Below are 7,852 nucleotides of genomic sequence, written 5' to 3' on the forward strand. Positions count from 1 at the left end.
TAGACTTAGGGACCAGTTGTGGGAGTATGAAAGAGAACAGTGTTCAACAGTTCACCATTGCCTTTGGGAAAAGGCCCCAGCTCCTGTGCATGGGCTATTAGGCCTTCCATGATCTACTCCCAATCGACCTTTTCATTGCCCACTAGGTCTTTCCACCAAATCAAAAGCTCCTCAAGCACAGGCTTGCACCTTAACATAGTAGGCGCACCATGAAAGTTTGTTATTTAACAGCAGGTGTTCAATGTATACTGTTTGTCCATTCACCCTCTGATGGACACTTGTGTGTTTCCATTTTGGGCTATTAAGACGACAGATGTGCCCGGCCCGGAGTGGCTCAGTGGTTGAGCATCTATCAACCAGGAATCCAGGAGATTGTGGCTTGATTGTGGCACGTGCCCAGGTTGCAGGCTTGATCCCCAGTCGGGGGCGCGCAGGAGGCAGCCGATCAATGACGACTCGCTCATCATTCATGTTTCTCTTTCTCTCTCTCTCTCTTCCTCTCTCTGAAAATAATAAATATATATTTAAAAGAAGAAGAAGAAAAGGAGGAGGGGGTTGGGGGAGAAGAAAGATGCTATGAATATTCTTGTCCAGGTCTGTAGGTGGACATATGCTTTCATTTTTCTTGGGTAAACTCTGGGAATGGAATTGCTGGGTCACATGTTGGTTTAAGGAATATAAACTAATATGCCCAGTAAATGTTGATAGAATGTATGTGCAGAGGAAATAAGTGAATAAATATTAGGTGTTCATAATTTTAGAATGAATGAATGAATGTGACACATATTTATGTCACCCTTATGATGCCAGGCACCATCCTAGGCTCTAGGAATAGACTAGGGAACAAAACAAAGATCCCTGTGCTTCTAGATCTTTAACTGGAGGAGGAGAGTAGACATGAAAAGATAATAAAACCCATTTAGTGGGCTAAGGAGAGAGAAAGCAGAGAAGCTGGGAGCCAGGGAATATTAGGGAAGGAGCCTGACGTTTTTGAGAGTGTGGCCACCCTCTTTGAAAGGGTGATGAAAAAGCCCTGAAGGAAATGAGCGGACAGGGGGGCTGTCTAGCAGAATGAAAACTAAATGAGCCAGAGTTGAATGAAACGTCTGACGGGGGGATGAGCAGGAGCGCGCCGCGCTGGTGGGATCCGCGGGTCCCGGCCCGGGCCCGCCGTACTTGCGCTGCCCATAAGGAGGCGCTCCTGAGCCCACCGCGCAGTCGTCTTCGCCCTCGGCCCGTGCGTGGGCACGCGCAGAAACCGCTAGGCGGCGTCGGTTTCCCTTCCCACGCGCGGACGCCGGCGTGGGCCGACGCGGCCGGGGAGCCCGCGCGTGCGCACAGCCGAGGCTGGGCTCTCGGGGCGGGGCGGAGCGGGGCGGGGTGGAGCCGGGCGGGGAGGGGGACTGAGGTGATTCCCGAGCCGCAGAGGCAGCTCGGGCGCTGCGAGGAAACCGAAAGTGGGCGGTGGCCGCGGCTGTGGCCCTGGCGGAGACGGCGGCGGAACTGGGTCCGTAGGCGCGGGGACCGGCCGTGGGGCCCCGGAACGAGGTGAGCGCAGGTCCTGCGGCTGAGGGCGCGACAGGTGCCGGGCGGAGGCGGACGGGGTTTGGGGCCGGCGCGGCGCACCTGTGTCTCCCGCGGGACAGTGGCCCGGGCGGGACTCGAAGGGGCCTCCGCGCTGCAGCCGCAGGGGGTGCGGCGGCCCCGACCCCCGGAAACGGGCGGGCGCCGGGGAGTTGGAGTTCCAGAGCCCTGTGTTTTAAATCTCTGACGGGACTCCTCCCGGCCACTCGGGGCCGGGCGGGACGTTCCCCGGGAGCCGGACGGACCCTCCTGCCGCCGGGGAAGCTCGGAGCGGTGGGGGAAACGCGGCGGCGGGGGTGCGGACGGGAGGCGGGGATGCTGACCAGGAAGTGGTTCCTGGCACCGGCGGGACCGGCCGCGGCCGCAGCCGCAGCCGGCCGCCCGACCCGGGGATAGCGGAGCCCCAGGCTGTGTGAACTCCAGCATTTTACACCAGGGGCTTTAAGTTCCTTAAAGGCACGGGCTTCTCTTTATGCACCAGCCCGTGCAGGCCGCTCACGGTAATACGCGACACAGATACGATCCTTTCGATCGAACCGTGAGCACTGGGTGGGAACAGAGCTCCAAGTTCAGAAGGAAACACGAATCGATGAACTGGCCTCTTAACTTTCCCCAAGATCCAGCAGGGTCCGGCTCTCAGCCTCAGCTTCATGGGAGGAGGCTTGGAGCCCACACAACTGTCCTGCTCTGATCCACTTGAGGGGTCTAAATACATTTCCGTTCATAACCAAGGGTATCATTCCCAGATAATTTCCATTATTTGAACAGGAAAGGGAAATACCTATATTAGAAAAAAGTCCTGGCCCCAAAATATTCTGTTAACTGTCCTATGAAACAAAACAAAACAAACCGCTGATCGCTGTCGTCTTATCCCCCACCCCCGAATTGTGCAAGTAGAAAAATTGCAGAAGAGTGTCTGTCTGCCTAGTGATAAATAACGACTTAATGACAGAAAGTGAAATTTAGACCTAAGTCCCCAACTTATCTCAGGCTGCCCTGATGGACTGCCTTGATGTGTAGGTGTTGCGTACTGCAAATAGTGTGGCAGACCTGGATTGGAATCGGGGCTGCTCCTCTTACTAACTGTGATCTTGAACAGATTACATACTTTCTTTGAGCCTGGTCTTTTATGTATCAAATGGAAATATTTAACTTAGTCTGAATGGTTTTTGTGAGATAACTACTGTAAGTTCTTTGGCTTATAATACCAGTCAGGAAATATTAACTCCTTGCCACCAAACTTCCCGTAATTTACATAATTAGATTTCAGTTTCTTGAAAGCAGGGACACATCTTCAAATTCTCTGTGTAATATAAAGTGGCACATGGAGATTTTTGCAGTTTCACTCAACTGACGTTCATTGAGCATCAATTACATGCAAAGTACTGTGCTAGGTGCAGGGATTTGCTCCTGGGGCCAGCTGGATTAGAACCCATATCTCCTGTGCCCTTTGGTGGCACACAGCCTCCCTCTTTGCTAGTTAAACACAGTGAGACTGTGAGGCAGCGATTGGTGGTGCTTTCGGATCTCAGTCCCTGTAGACTGGACGTGAAATGTAATCCCTGCTAATGCCCTTTTAAGTGTACTGGTTGGATGTGACTGAATGAACTGTTGTATTTTGTACCAAGAGATTTAAACTCCTCGGAGGACCTCTCTTTAAGTTCTCTGTGCAATATAATCTAGTTGGAGACTTAATTTGAATGTAAAGGAAAAACGGTTAAAAATCCAACTCTTAAGTGTCTACTCTGTGTTCGATTGAGTGCTGTTTTCAAGAACTGAGATTTGACATAGAGTAAATGCTTTGCTTCTGGACGTTTTCAGGGTCAGCAGATCAATGCAGGAAGGACAGAAATGCCCTGGTGTGTGGAGTGAAATCTAATTTCATATTTGTATGAATTGGTTTTTCTTTCTTTATGTAAAATGTACTCCCTCCCCCCCCCTTCCCCATACTCCCACTTTGTGCTTTTAAAAGCTTCTTTCTTTTTATTATTTCCCCATTGGACCAATTTTTAAAGCAGTTTTGTCCTTTAAACAAGCTATTTAAAAGTAATTTATTTTGTCATTTTTAACTGAAGATGTGTAATTTGTCAGTTAGAGCTTCTGATAGCACAAGTTACCCAGCGTGACCCCAAAGTGAACTCAGTATCTTAGCCATGCAGCTTTGTCAGGAGAAACAAACCCATGGTTCCCATTAGACTTTTGGACCTCATTTCAGAGCTTGAAGGACTCCAAGGAAAGTTGAGAATCATGGTTCTTGTCCATCTTCCTTATTACCTTCCATATGAAAAAAGAGACCTGAAGTGACTTGCTCACAAGGTCACAGCATAAATAGGAGTAAGACCTACACTCCTAAAAAACTAGTTTGTCATCTCTAGTACAAATACAGTATAGATTTATGGAAAGCCCTTGCTTATATATTCATAGTATATAGTCATGCATGCATAATTTGGTGTTTGAAATTACAATAATAAAAAGGAAAACTGCTTCCTAAAGATACTCTATGAAGTATGTCACCATCTGAGCCATTAATTACTATTTTTCCTTTTAAAAAGAGTTGGTAAATGAATGATTCAGGTGGTAACAGGTAGACTACAATTGGAGAGAAAAGATAACACATTAAACTGTTGCAAGATGAGGAATCATGTGGAAGGGTCTTAGGCAAAAGCCTTCCCTCTCTTAGGCTCAGTGCATTATTTTGTAAGATGAAGGGTTTGGGTCAATGTCTAAAATCTTTGCAGCACGGACAGTCTGGAGTGTAGAGCCCGGATTGTTAAAACAGTGTCTTCAAGGATAAGGGCATCCAGTTGCCAGAAGTGTACGTCCTGAGGAGATACTGAACTTTGAGTAGCTGGCTAAAGAAGTAAGAGAGATTGCTTGGTGATTTCAATTGACCCTAATAATTGTTCAGTCTTATTTTGGGGGTTTAGTGTCACTCTACAACTCAAATTTATGACATGAAAATGCAAGGAGGAAGATGAGCCAAATAGTACATTTGGAAATACTTGAACCTTAGGGAGCCTTACAGAAGAGAAAGCATAGGTGAAAGCCTGGCCAACTTGGCTAAAGGCCTTTGGGCACCAGCAGTGGGGAAACTCGAGCAACAGGAAGCAGATAAAATGCTAATGGCAGAGCCAGGGAGGAGCAGTCACTGGTAAAGGCATGTATCTAGAAAACACCAAAGCCAGGTTCTTTAGAACAAGACTTTCTCAGGACCATTTTTAGGTGTGTGAAAAAGAAAAGCTGTTAATTTCCAAAATATAGTTTTGAATGTGAGAATTATTTTAGGCTATTGGGATTGTTTAAATCTTGCTTTTCTAAAGGTTGTCATCACTCCCCCCCTACCTCTTGCCCCACTTCTTGTACATGTGAGCACTTTGGGGTACTCATGGTTAATTGTGTAGCAAAGAGAAAAGGGACAGAATGAAAGGATAAAAAGTGTCAATTGCCACCACTGAGTTTTTGCAATAGTGATTCTTTTGGATTTGAATGCCACATCCTCCTATCAGAATGTGGTAGATTCCTGCTTCATGCCACTTTAAGGGCTGGTTGCTGAGCACAGCCCAGGGTTGCTGTCAGTGCACCCTAAGCCAGATTTACTTTCGGAAGCCTACTCTACTCTACATTTGAAGCAGCTGTCTGAAAAGATGTCCGAGGTTTGGGACCAGAAGACCTGGGTCCTTATGGTTCTGGCCATAAAAATAGGTGAGAACTGGAATATTTACCCTAGGTCTCAGATTCCTCAGTTGTAAACTGAAGAGTTTGGAGGAGATGGTGTGAAGATGCCCACTAGAATCCCATGTGTCTCTCATTTCCCCTTGCTGAGGTTAGGTCCACCAGCCTGTACTGCTTTCTTCAGCCAGGCAGGGTCTGGAGTTGTGGGGTTGTAGTCTGGCAGAGAATCTCTGCTGAATGACCATTTGCCAAAGTAGTAAGTAACTTTTTGCCTACTATTTAGGTGAGAGATCTTGGAGGAGATCCAGTGGCTTTCTTACCAAGCTTGCCAGTTCATAGGTATGTTAATGAGAGAAGTAAGAAAATCTGGGAAAATTCTGATATTTAAAATTTAATGCCATACTAAAAATTTCTCCAATATGCCAATGCTTATATCATTGCACTCTTAGCCATTTAATATATTCAGAGGTAGTTTCCCATCCACACCATGTTTCTAGGGAAATGTTTTTAATTAAGTAACTACTGAATACTAAGTTTTGCGGTAAGCACATATAATTCTACTTTTAATGCTGGTCATTCAGAAGGAGAGGCAAGGAAAGGAGGAGGGAAAAGAGTGAGAGGAAGGAAGTGAAAGCCAAATGCAATATGCTGTGATCTGTTGTGGCCAGTTTCTTCCTCCTTGACTATGGTCTTTGCTTGGTCAGTCTTTGAAATAAAAAATACTCTGATTAAACAATTCTGCAGACCCACCTCCACTTTACTCTGCTGTTTAGGATTCTTATTCAGCTGAAACAGCTCCCTTAAGCCCCTTCATTGTGTAGGGAAACCCTTACGAATTTTGACCCCAAGAGCCTGTGGTCTAAAACAGAAATGGCCAACCGTATTTCTCCCAACCTGGCCTAATCTGTGGTCCACCAGAGCTTGCATAATATTCTCTTTTAAATGTCTGTAGGATTATTACATCTTCCTGATGAATTGAGAGCCCCCTTTCCAACCCCATTATTGGTAATCTGTGTGTGTTTTTTCTTTTCTTTGTCTTTAACCTGCCTTGGGAGTTTATCAATTTTGTTGATATTTTCAGAAACTAGTTTTGCTTTGTTATTTTTTCTCTACTTTTTTCTATTTCACTACAGGTCTTTTTCATCATTATTTATTTTGCTCTCCCCTTTATTATTTCCTTCCTTCTACTTACTTTTGTTTTAATTTGCTCTCTTTTGTTCTCAAGGTTGTAGATTAGATCACTGATTTGGGACCTTCTTCTTTTCTAACATATAACTGTATAATGCTGTAAATTTCCCTCTAAATGCTACTTTAACTGCAACCAGTAAATTTTTATATATGTTGTGTTTTCATTTACTTAAATATATTTTCTGTTTTTTGAGGAGCCTTCCTCTTTGCTCCTTGGTTATTTAGAAGTATGGTAGTAAATTTGGTAGTAAATTTATGGTAGTAAATTTGCCAATACATATGTCAATATTATTGATACCTAATTTAATTTTGTTCTGGTCAATTTTGTTTTGTTTTGTGTAATTTCAGTTATTCTAAATTGGTCAAGGATTGTTTTAAATTTCAGAATATATTCCATCTTGGTGAAGGTACCATGTGCTCTTGAAAAGAATATGTATTCTGTCATTGTTCTGTGTATTCTGTGTATTGTGATGTTCTATAAACATCAATTAGATTAGTTTGGTTGATAGTGTTGTTCAGCTCTTCTATACCTTACTGGTTTTTTGTTTACTGGTTCTACCAGTTGCTAAGTCTCCAACCATAACTATAAATCTGTCCATTTATTCTTTCAGCTCTATTGGTTTTGCTTCATGTGTTTTGAAGTTCTGATGTTATGTGCAGTCTCACTTAAAATTGTTATGTCTTCCTGATGAATTAACTCCTTAATTATTATGTAATGTCTCTCAATCCCTGGCAGTATTCCTTGTTTTGATATAAATATAGTCATGTATTATAGAATGGTATATCTTTTTCTATCTTTTTACTGTTAACCTATGTATTTATATTTAAAATAGGTTTCTTTTAGGTAGTATTTGGTAAGTCTTGCTTTTATATCCTCTCTGCCAGTCTGTAACTTTTAATTGGAATATTTTGGTTATTTACATTTAATGTAATTATTGGTATGATTGGTTTTAAATCTACCATTTTGCTAGCTGTTTTCTAATTGCCCTATCTATTCTTTGTTGTTATTGCTGTTTTCCTTTTGCTCTCATCTTTATTATTTCCTTCCTAATTTTTTTTTACTTCAGCCTGCTCTTTGATTGAATTTTTATTCTATTTTATCTTTACTACTGGCTTATTAGTTATACCTCTTTAAAAATTTTTAGTGGTTGCCATAGCATTTAAAATTTACATCTTTATCACATTCCACTTTCAAATAATATTATACTATTTCATGTATAGTATAAGAACCTTCTGGTGGTATACTTCCAGTTCCTCTCTCTCATTCTTTGTGCTATTATTGTTGTGCATTTTACTTTTACATAATTATGCACCCCACATGAGGGAGCTTTTTTGGTGATGGAAATGTCTATATCTCAATTGTGATGATGATGGCATGAGTGTATATTTTTCAAAACTCAATAAATGT

Source organism: Miniopterus natalensis, chromosome 12 (genome assembly GCF_054644295.1).
Source record: "Miniopterus natalensis isolate mMinNat1 chromosome 12, mMinNat1.hap1, whole genome shotgun sequence".
NCBI lineage: Eukaryota > Metazoa > Chordata > Mammalia > Chiroptera > Miniopteridae > Miniopterus > Miniopterus natalensis.